Raw genomic sequence first — 12378 nt, forward strand, 5'->3', positions numbered from 1 at the left:
TTTTTTTTTTTTTTTTGAGACGGAGTCTCGCTCTTGTTGCTCAGGCTGGAGTGCAATGGTGCGACCTTGGCTCACTGCATCCTCTGCCTCCCGGGTTCAAGCAATTCTCCTACCTCAGCCTCCCGAGTAGCTGGGATTACAGGCACCCGCCACCATGCCTGGCTAATTTTTGTATTTTTAGTAGAGACGGGATTTCTCCATGTTGGCCAGGCTGATCTCGAACTCCTAGCCTCAGGTGATTCACCCGCCTCGGCCTCCCAAAGTGCTGGGATTACAGGCATGAGCCACCACAACCGGCCGTCATTCTTTTAATTAAATTTTTTTTTGGTTGAGGCATGATAATCGCTTGAACCTGGGGAGGCAGAGGTTGCAGTGAGGTAAGATCGTGCCGCTGCACTCCAGCCTGGGCGACAAGAGCAAGGCTGTGTCTCAAAAAATTTTTTTGTTTCACTTTTTACCTCTTGTGTATATGTAGAGAGTTTACAGGGACATATGTACTTTATGGAATAAATTTTAAGAACTATAGCCGGGCGCGGTGGCTCACGCTTGTAATCCCAGCACTTTGGGAGGCTGAGGCGGGTGGATCACGAGGTCAGGAGATCAAGACCACGGTGAAACCCCGTCTCTACTAAAAATACAAAAAATTAGCCGGGCGTGGTGGCGGGCGCCTGTAGTCCCAGCTACTAGGGAGGCTGAGGCAGGAGAATGGCGTGAACCCGGGAGGCGGAGCTTGCAGTGAGCCGAGACTGCGCCACTGCACTCCAGCCTGGGTGACAGAGCGAGACTCCATCTCAAAAAGAAAAAAAAAAAAAAAAAGAACTATATATGTGTGTGTGTGTGTGTGCGTGTGTGTGTGTGTGTGTGTATATATATATATATATATATATATATATATATATACTTTTTTTTTTTTAGACAGGGTCTCGCTGTGTCGCCCAGGCTGGAGTATAGTGGCATGATCATGGCTCACTGCAGCCTTGAACTCCTGGGCTCAAGTGATCCTTCCACCTCAGCCTCCCGAGTAGCTGGGACTATAGGTGCACACCACTACACCTGGCTAATTTTCCTATTTTTTGTAGAGGTGGGGTTTCACCATGTTGCTCAGGCTGGTCTCAAACTCCTGGGCTCAAGCAATCTGCCCACCTTGACCTCCCAAAGTGCTAGGATTACAGGTGTGAGTCACCACACCTGGCCTAAAACATATTTTATTTAAAATAAAGTAATGGACCTTTAATCTTATACAGCTAAATTATTGATTATATATTTGTTGAGCTGATTTAAGGTTAAAAAATTGTATTTAACAAAAATTAGCCCGGCATGGAGGCGGAGGTTGCAGTGAGCTGAGATCGTGCCACTGCACTCCAGCCTGGGCGACAGAGACCCTGTGTCACACACAAAAATTGTATTGAGAGTTTTATTTTTATTTTATTTTATTTTTTATTTTTTGAGACAGAGTCTTGCTCTGTTGCCCAGGCTGGAGTACAGTTGCTCAATCTCGGCTCACTGCAAGCTCTACCTGCCAGGTTCACGCCATTCTCCTGCCTCAGCCTCCCGAGTAGCTGGGACTACAGGCACCTGCCACCACGCCCGGCTAATTTGTTGTATTTTTAGTAGAGACGGGGTTTCACCGTGTTAGCCAGGATGGTCTTGATCTCCTGACCTCGTGATCCGCCCACCTCGGCCTCCCAAAGTGCTGGGATTACAGGCGTGAGCCACCGTGCTCGGCCGAGAGTGTTATTTTTTAACTTCAAAGCCTTCTTAATAGTCTTTCTTCTACGAAAAATAAAAAAAGGAATACACGTCTAGGCGAAATGCATTCACCATTTACATAGGCACTTACAGACATACATACATAGGAACCAAACTACATGAACCTACACACTTACAGATACAGTGTTATATGCGCAGACATAAGAAGACATAGGTCAAGTCCTGCTCACATCCTATAGATCCAGGCCCTCCCGTGCCCCACCCCACTGGTTCTTACACTAAGAGATTAAAACCCACTCTATTATTATACAAAGCCACTCTCACAAATCTGCCCTGGAACACATCCATATACACATAGTACAGACCTGCTCACGCATACAAGCACATGGCTCAGCCTCACTGCTATACACACACAAAGGCAAGCAGGCATGTAGAGCAATGCAGACTCAAGCATACACACCCACATAGCCACTGAGGTTTATAAATACAGAGAGACCCTCAGATGCACACTAGCCCTTTACATACACACACACACGCACCTGGATCATCACATATAAACCTGGATACCAACCTTCTGACATTTATAGGCACTCACAACAGAGATTCACATACATACATTTACATATTGACCCCTACAAACCTGTTTACATAGGCAGATAAAAACACACTGGCATGCACACACACAGATAGAAGCATACTCACATGTGCAGACACACCAGCAGTGCTGGTCACACCCACACTCACAGACACTACACTACCACATGGGCATGTGCACTCATACACCCAGATGTGTGTGCACTGGGAAATATACACACGGGGCCAACCCCCTCCATTCACGCCCGGGACACATGCTTCCTTTCTCACATGCTCGTGGTTTTATATGCACACTGGGATACACAGAAGTACAAACCCACTTTCATGTACAAACACAGATACACACCGGATATGCTCATTCTGTCATACAGACATATAGATACAGATAACAGGGCAAATATGCACGTAGAAACCCCATTCACACTTGCAGATGGACACATACTATTACACACTGGCATGGCTAATAATTATGGTAGTACGTAATGGCTTATATGGTGCAGAGGACTCATTACGTGCCAGGCACTGTTTGAAGTGCTTTTCTTTTTTCTTTTCTTTTCTTTCCTTTTTTCTTTCTTTCTTTTCCTTCTGTTTCTTTTTCTTTTTCTTTTCTTTTTTGAGAAGGAGTTTCACTCTTGTTGCCCAGGCTGGAGTGCAATGGTGCGATCTCGGCTCACTGCAACCTCCACCTCCCGGGTTCAAGTGATACTCCTGCCTCAGCTTCCAGTGTAGCTTGTATTACAGGCATGCGCCACCACGCCTGGCTAATTTTGTGTGTGTGTGTGTTTTTTTTTTAGTAGAGACGGGGTTTCTCCATGTTGGTCAGGCTGGTCTCGAACTCCTGATCTCAGGTGATCCGCCCACCTCGGCCTCCCAAAGTGCTGGGATTACAGGTGTGAGCCACCGTGCCCAGCCACTTTTTTTCTTTTTCTTTCTTTCTTTCTTTTTTTTTTTGGGATGGAGTTTCACTCTTGTTGCCTAGGCTGGAGTGCAATGGCATGATCTCAGCTCACTGCAACCTCCACCTCCCAGGTTCAAGTGATTCTCCTGCCTCAGCCTTCCGAGTAGCTGGGATTACAGGCGTGTGCCACCACGCCCGGTTAATTTTTGTATTTTTAATAGAGACAGGGTTTCACCACATTGGCCAGGCTGGTCTCGAACTCCTGACCTCAAGTGATCCGCCTGCCTCGGCCTCCCAAAGTGCTAGGATTACAGGCGTGAGCCAACGCGTCCAGCCTCTAAGTGCTTTTCATATAACTCACCCAATCCTCATCCTATGAGATAGGTAATAGTACTCCCATTTTTACAGGTAAGACACTGGGGCTTTGTTGAGCTTAGGTGACTTGCCCAAAGCCATACAGCTAATAAATGGCAGAACTAGGATTCGAACACAAAGGCTGCCTCCAGAGACCTTGCAGATCCAACTTACATGTAGAAATACACTCACCTCATGCACAAGTACAGATACATACCACTTTAGCACAAGCACGTGCACACCCAATCCAGCTGATACACTCAGGTATAAATGGCCACACATACCTAGTCACATACATAAACAAACATGGACATGTTCACATTTACAGACATTCCAGCAGAAATATATATGCCCCGGGAAATATATACACATTCATACACATGCCCACAATCACACACCCTACCCAGACATACCCACATTATTGAACACACAAAACCTCCAGATATACCACTCAGATACACTCACATTCTCAGAAATATTCCTCACCCAAATATACATGCGATCCTCATACTCACATGCTGGCCACATACTCACACATGTGGCCAGATGCAGCCACATGCACACCCTCCAGATTCACTCACACTCACACACATACCCACACACTCTCACACCACCCAGAGATGACACATCCTATTTAGATATACACATCCTGATTCATAGCCATGTAGACGTTTAGACATAGGCTGAGCCCTGCTCACATCCTATAGGTCTTTGCGGTCTTAGATATATCCCACACTCTCACATGCTCCAACTCAGATGTGCCCACATTCTCCTCAAATACACCTACTTTCAAACATATACCCAACACTGATACACCCACACCCTCTCACATAAATCCCATCTAAATACACCCGTTCTCATATACACACATCTCAAATGCACTTACACGCACAGGCCCTCCACACTTATGCAAACTCCCAATTCAGTACACCCACACTCTCGCATACATCACACAGATACACTCAAACTTGTACCCCACCCCAACTCAGAGCCCTCATACCCAAACCAGGCGCACCTACAATCTCTCTCTCTCTCTCACACACACAGTATTAAGACACACCCACAATGACACACATACCTTCCAAAGGCACTACACTTACCCACACCCCATCCAAGTACTCACACTCGCAAATTCCCAAGCCAAATACATCCACACACACAGACACACACATCATTCTCATACCCATACACATACACACACACACTCCAAATACAGCCCCACTCTCACAGCCCCATCCAGACACATCCACCCTCTCATACATCATCATCCAGATTCATCCCATATAGACCATGGAGATCCACTCAAAGCCACATGCACCACCCAGGTATAACTACATCCATACACACAACCCACCTGGACATATCCAACTCTCACACATGCCATCCAGTGCACCTCTGCACACGCCCCACTCCCCAGATCCACCCATGCTCTCATCTCCTCCACACCACCCACAAGCACCCACACTCTATACACACACTTCCCACTCAGCTGTGCCCCCAACTCTCTTTTACACAACCCATCCAGTTACACACATTCACACCCACACCCAAGTATGTATACGCCCACACTCTCCACCCAAATACAACCAAAGCTCTCACCACACGCCATCCAGACCTACCTTACTACACACTCCATCACCCAAATATACCCGTGCTCTCACTCGCCTACCATCCGGATACACCCACATTCAAACCCACTCCACCCCCAATACGTCCACACACTGTCTCACACACAGCCCAAACGTACCTACACACTTTCTCTTTCACACACCATCCGGATACATCCACACCTCACATGCACCTATATTCTGATACAACCCCCCACTACATCCACACTCGCCTCCAACCCAGTTAAACCCAAACTCTCACACCTCATCCAGATACACATACATGCTCTTCCCACAGGAGACATGCGTGCTCACACCCCTACCACACTCAGAAACACCCCCACTCTCTCTTACACACAAACACAATCTCAACCCCCGATTCTCTCTTAATCACCATCAGCCAGATCTACTCACACTGCACACACACAATGCAGATACATCCATACTGTCTCACACACACCACCCATACACACACTCCATAGACACCCCCAATTATATACACCCTCACCCTCACCCAGATGTGCCCAAATTCTCTTTCTCATGCACACCATCACAATACACCCTATCACACACTTCCATTGCCTAGATACACTTGTGCTCTCACCTACTGACATATCATCTACATATAACCACACTTGGATCTCCCTGACCCCAATATACGCATACTCCCTCATATACATACTCCACCCAGGAAACACCCACACTCTCTTACACACACAATACAGATACAGCCACACCAGCAAACACATACGCCACCCAGGTATCCCCCACCCTATCTCACCATCCAGATAAACCCATACTCACACACCCCTCTAATACACACATCCTCACACATATCCCCAACCCAACTCTCACTCATACCATCCTCCACCCACACAGGTCACTTTACATACAACCACACTCACCCTCCACTCCCAAACACACCCAAATGCCTCCCACGCACACCCTACCCAGAAACACCCATACACCCATGTGCTCTCTCTCTCTCCTTTTTTTTTTTTAGACGGAGTCTCGCTCTGTCGCCCAGGCTGGAGTGCAGTGGCATGATCTCGGCTCGCTGCAACCTCCACCTCCTGGGTTCAAGCAATTCTCCTGTCTCAGCCTCCCAAGTAGCTGGGACTACAGGCATGCACCACCACGCCCACTTGTATTTTTAGTACAGATGGGGTTTCACCATATTGGTCAGGCTGGTCTCAAACTCCTGACCTTAGGAGATCCACCCGCCTTGGCCTCCCAAAGCGCTGGGATTACAGGCATGAGCCACCGCACCTGGCCCATGCTCTCTCTTACACACATGCAGACCACATCCTTTCTCTCTCACCAGATATACCAGTCTATACACACACACACACACACATTCTACTAAGATACTTTCACTTTTATATCTACACATTCACATCTAGATTTCTGCCTGGATGGCATAATTTGGGTCCTCTCAGTGAAAACTATTTACCAACCCTAGATACCATACAATGCCACTCTACTCTAGGCCTTTGATTGTTGGGGGGATGAGAAGGGAGGTCTTTGTGTTTCAAGGAATCTTTTTCTAAATAGGCCTCTTTTCCCCAGTAGGACATCGGCCATGATTGGTGCCCACTTCTTGAGTGTGAATAATGACAGGAATTATCCTGAGACCCCCACAAAAGTCCAGTACATGGTCAAGGCCAGAGAAGCCCTAGAATGGGGGTCACAGGCATTAGGTGTCATAGCTTGCCAATCTGCAGGATGTCTACACACTTACAGACAGACATAGTCTCGCAGGACACCACTGACTCTCAGTCGTACACATAAATACATACTGAGGTACACAGACTTGTAAGTATTCTCCCTTTCCATCCCCTTGCCAATAAGGCCCAATCCGCACAGGCCCAAGGCCAAGTATCTCTCTCTCGCATCGACTGACAGACACACGCACAAATACCTACGCTCATCCTTACACATGGACACACTCACACTGTACTTAGTCACACGTGTACATCCATTTACTCTTAAACATAGGCACGCATGCATGACATACATTCACGTGACATAGTGCCCATGAATGACGTACATTCACTCACAAACACAGGGGTACATACAGGCATACCTTCACATGTCCACAGACAGACTTTGTATCACACCCAAGGAGATGATGAACAAACATGGACACAGAGAGGCAAGCTCCCAAATGTGTGCACACACAAACCCAGATATGACCACATATATTTACACACTCACACACAGACACCTAAATATGCACATGCTTGTAAATGACATGAAGTATAGATATGCAGACATTCCTAACACAGACTTGTACACACAACTGGGCATGTTCACATGCACATAGACTTGTTCATTAATTCATTCCCATATGCATACACTGAGACATGGAAATACAAATGTACTCACAAAACATGCCCACACTATCACAGCCAGATATGTACACCATGTACATTCCTACAAGTTCATACACCCATATGAGAAGCTACACAATAAAGAGGAATCATTTACACCTACATTCTCACAGATGGACTTGGACAGAAAGGTATATTCACACACATGCACACATGGAAGTACACTCACATACACACAACTGTACATCCACACAAGAAGGACTGATCCACACTCATCACAGACACACACGTCCTCACACACATCCTCTCTCTCACACACACACACACTTAAACACACTTATAGGCTGAGAGTGACATGCATGGATGTTACCTTACATTGTGTTCTACAACATATGCTCCAGAACAAAGATGCATAAACACAAACACATACATGCAAATAATTAGAACTGTACAAACTGGCACATTCACACATATGAATATACCTCTGTGTATGCCTGTCTGAATGTACAGGCATACACACAGGCATATTCACACACACACACACACATAGATGTGTATGGACAGGCAGGCATATACAGACATGTTCAATGAAACACACACAGCCAGATGTTCACACATACTAGCATATACACCCACATATACACTCACAATCACTCACAGGCATTTTCAAATATACATTCACACTCACGTACTCAGAAATTCAGACAAAACACATAATGAGACATGCACACCCAAGTACCTACTCATGCATGCCACAATGACACATGTACTCACACATAACAGTGTACACACAAACACAATTAGACATATAGACAATGCATCATTTCACCTATGCACACAGCATTTTGCGTGTGTATGTGTGTGTGTTTGTGTGCAGACAGGCATACACCCCCACACACAGCCATACTCACATACATAATCAAATGTGCACACGTAGGTATACCCACAAAATAGATTTTCATTCACACACTCTCCCCTACCCATAAAATTAGTTATCCTTATATTAGTGTGCCCACCTATACCAACATTTCTCTAATTGGATGTGGACATAAAGGTTTGTCTACAGGTGATATACACTGGCACATGCACGCATGGACATCTATATAATTTAAAATGCTGGAGAACCCACATAAAGACATTCACAGAAAGTCAAAAGCCTACTTACACAAATGCAGGACAGACACACTCATATATACACACGCACATATACATCCTCTCATACATGCATGGACATGCACATATACGCCCTTAACACTCACAAGCACACCCTTTAGATGCACCTACACTCATGAACACACACCACTATGCACAATCAGATACAACTAGGCATTCATCTAATTGGGCATGCACACCCAGGCATTCTGAAACCCACACACTCATACACATACAACCAGACACGTACACTCAAAGAAAAACTGATGCCACACACATATACAACCAGACATTCAACAGGCCTGGTGGCTCAGAGAAAACACACCCACACTCAGGCTCAAAATCAAACATGTCCATTTGATCACCCAGACAGACATGCAAAGTCATGCCCACCCCACCGTACACACACAAGCCTACCCAGATACCCACACACTCACACGCATGCCATCACACGGCCTGCTCACACACACAGGTTCATACACAGCCACACTGCCCGTGAACAGACATGCACACACAAACTACACACTCAGCCACACATTTTCAGTAGCATATATACACCCACGCTCGGGCCCAGAGGCCTCCAGACCACAGACCAGGTCCTCTCCCACACCAAATGCTTCTTCAGAAAAGTCTACTTTATGCCTGAAAGCCCCCCTCCCTGCCCCCACAGAGATAGTCTTCTGGGCCTCAGTCTTTCCCCATTCCTCCTCTTCCCTTGGCCACCGACCCCACACTCTGCGTCCCATCACATCTCCACACCCCGAAATCATCCAGCAGACCCCGTTCTTCCCCCACCCCAGGCTCTAGGTAAGCAGCTCCCCGGGACGTGTCCCTCACAGGTCTGGCTGCTGCATGGGCCACACCCCAGCTCTACCCGAAGCCCCGTGATCTCAGGAGCTTCAGCCTCATCTCCAGGCCCTGCCAACCACTGACCACAGGCCAAACTCTTGCCAAGTCTCCCCTCAACAGGGAGACACATACATCACCAGGGCCAGGAAGGCTGCAGGCTGCAAGCCAGGCCTCTGCTGGCTCATGGAGGCTCAAGCTTCTGTGTGTGTGTGTGCGTGTGTGTGTGTGTGCACAAACAGGGACAAGTGCAGGGAAAGAAGCCTGGAGTCGGGTGGGGGAGGGAGGCTCTGCCCATAGCCACTTATCATTCTCTACAAATAAGAAGTATTAACACAGGGCTTCTCCTGCCTCCCTTCCACTCCCCTCCATTTGCCCACTTGCTGCCCTCCCCAGATCTCTGCTGAGACCCTGGAGAAGAAGGACCTGTCCCTCCTCCAAGTAATCAATAACACTATTAATCATGAATAATCAGCAACAATATTGACTGTGAGCTTTGCTGACATTGCTTCAGTGCCACCTCGATGCACATCTCTTACTTACATGCACCAACTCATTCAATCCCTACACACACCCATCAGGGAAGGGTTACCAGTCTCTTTGATAGATGGGAAAACTGAGGTTCAGTAAGTGGCATGCTTCCACTAAAGTTGCAGAGCTAGTAGTTGGGGGAAGTGTCCCTGGGAGCATCCATGTTTTCCATGTACCAGGCTTTCCTGCCCTTCCAGATATACGGACCTCTGGCTACTGGGCACAAGGCCACAAGATCCAGGGGGTCTCAGACACAACATGGACATCTGAAACAGAGACAGAGAGCCTTGTGGTGGAGGCTGGGTCCCACATTGTAGGGACAATCATGTTGTTCCTGGCCCCTGCAGGTTGTCATGGGATTGGTCTTTGCCCCCACAGAACCATCAGGCAGCCTAGGGCCTGGAAGTGCTCCCCACCACCACTTCACCGTCCTTTAGCCCTACAGTGGCTTCCTCCCCCTAGCTGGAAATCGGCAACATCTTCAGTGGTGAGTGAGCAAAACTCTGCTACCTGTAGGGAGAGATGGGGGGGCGGGGTGGTGGTAGAAGGAAGGAAGGAAAGAAGGAAGGAAGGAAGGAAGGAAAGGAGGAAAGAAGGAGTGGGGGGTGGTCTGGGCTGGGAGCAGCTTCTCTGTCATGTCTACCCACCTGCTTGCTACCCAGGTGCGCACACACACACACACACACACACCCGGCCAGCAGGCCAAGGATCCTGGAGGAGAGTGGAGGAGGAGGGAGAGGGAGAGGAGCAGCCGCAAGAGGCTGAGCCTGCCCAGGGTGCAGGCATTGTGAAAGGAACACGGCCGGGCTCCCAGGCATCCCTTCCACAGCCAGCACACAGGGAAAGATTAACACAGCCTCATGCCCAAACGCAACCATGATGATAAAAACAGACCCTGTGAGGGGAAACAGGTGGTGGCTCCCTTTCCCATGGGACATTTGGGATTGGGGAAGATGGGGGGAAAATGAGGAGTCCCCAGGGTTGGGTGCCAAGGAGCCCCTGTGATGGAGCAGAAAGAGACTAACAGAGTCAGACAGAGACAGAGAGCATGGCAGTGATGGAGACTCTGAAGTATGTGTGGAGAGACAGAACAGAAGTCCCAGCCCCCCATCCTTGGTGGAGGGATGCTGACTGCTTACCTTGGCTCTCTCAGCAGCGATGTCTTGGAATCCACGATGGGGGCTCAAGCTGTCTCACCCAGGTAAATCACAGCTCGGGCCACATTGTGGGACCCTCAGTGATCTGGCGGCCAGTGACACTCCTGCTTCTGTTGCCGTGGATACAGCCGGGCTGGTCTAAATCGCAGGCATCAGGGAAAGCAGGCACCGGAGGGGTGCACTGGGTAGGGCTGGGGGTGTTGGGGAACACCAGGTGGGCAGCACACAGCCTTGGGGTGTCCAACTAGCTGGCAGGTGGGGGTCCCGGCAGGTGCTTCCTCCACTATACACTCCCACTCCCATCTTCATGCCACTGCCAAGCTGGGAGGGGGGCCAGTGCTGGCCCCTGCTACCCGACTGCCTGCCTGGCTGCCGGTCCCCCTACCCCCCCACCCCCCACCCCCCCCTTCCGTCTGCCTGCTGGCCGCCGCCTTTTGTCCTCAGAAGACACGGTCCCCGCGGGGCCTCTGCCAAGCCTCCAGCAGATGCTCAGGGTCCGGGGCTCCTCCCTGGGAGCACACGGGCCATGGCCTGGGAGAGCCCCAGGTTGGGGGGGCTCTCATCCAGGCTCACCCCGCTCCCCGGGCCTGGCGGGGATCGGGAAGAGGTGCAGGTCCACAGCCAGAGGCAGCAGCAGAGGTGGTGTTGGGGAGGGGATGGACGCCAGAAAGAGGGGGTGGGGTGGAGAGAGAGGCTGGCCTGATAGCTGTGTCCCGGGTTTTAGATCCGGGTTGAGGAGGGTGGCTCAGAGCATCCGAGGGGGGTCCTCACGCAAAACGAGAGCACCAAGGACCTGCCAGAGGGACCTTCCTGGCCTGGGAACCACCCCGGTGCACACAAATCCAGGTCCCACGATGCTGGGGACACCCAGCCTGGATAGAGCATCAGTGGGGAGTCCGGGGCCCTAAGCTGGACCCCATCAGGCCTGTCCGTCCCCCCTCTCCTAGATTTGCACGGTCCCTGCCTCAGGGGCGGGCGGCGGAGGAGGGAGGCAGGGAGGGAGAGGGAGGGAAGGAGGAAGGCTGAGCAGGCAGGGAGACTCCCAGCTGCCAGCCTGGTCCTCCCTGGGGCGGGGCGGGGAGGGGGGGTGCTGGCGAGGCCAGGGAGCAGCCGGCTGGCTGGCTGACTGGGTGGGGACGCTGGCGTGGCGGCTGTGCTGCCAGGACAATAGCTGGCTGGGGAAGTCAGGCTCGGGC

At 49.7% G+C, this 12378-nt stretch overlaps 1 protein-coding gene across 1 annotated transcript in view; it reads right to left on the reverse strand.

The window, feature by feature from the left end:
* Window positions 1-11973, reverse strand: part of GPR173 (G protein-coupled receptor 173) — a 30773-nt gene extending 18800 nt beyond the window's left edge. Inside the window, exon 1 of the mRNA XM_030807163.1 lies at window positions 11165-11973. The gene's annotated coding sequence lies outside the window, so the exon portion shown is untranslated. The remainder of the gene's footprint in view (window positions 1-11164) is intronic.
* Window positions 11974-12378: the final 405 nt, after the last annotated feature.

The sequence above is a fragment of the Nomascus leucogenys genome, chromosome X (genome assembly GCF_006542625.1).
Source record: "Nomascus leucogenys isolate Asia chromosome X, Asia_NLE_v1, whole genome shotgun sequence".
Taxonomy (NCBI): Eukaryota; Metazoa; Chordata; class Mammalia; order Primates; family Hylobatidae; genus Nomascus; species Nomascus leucogenys.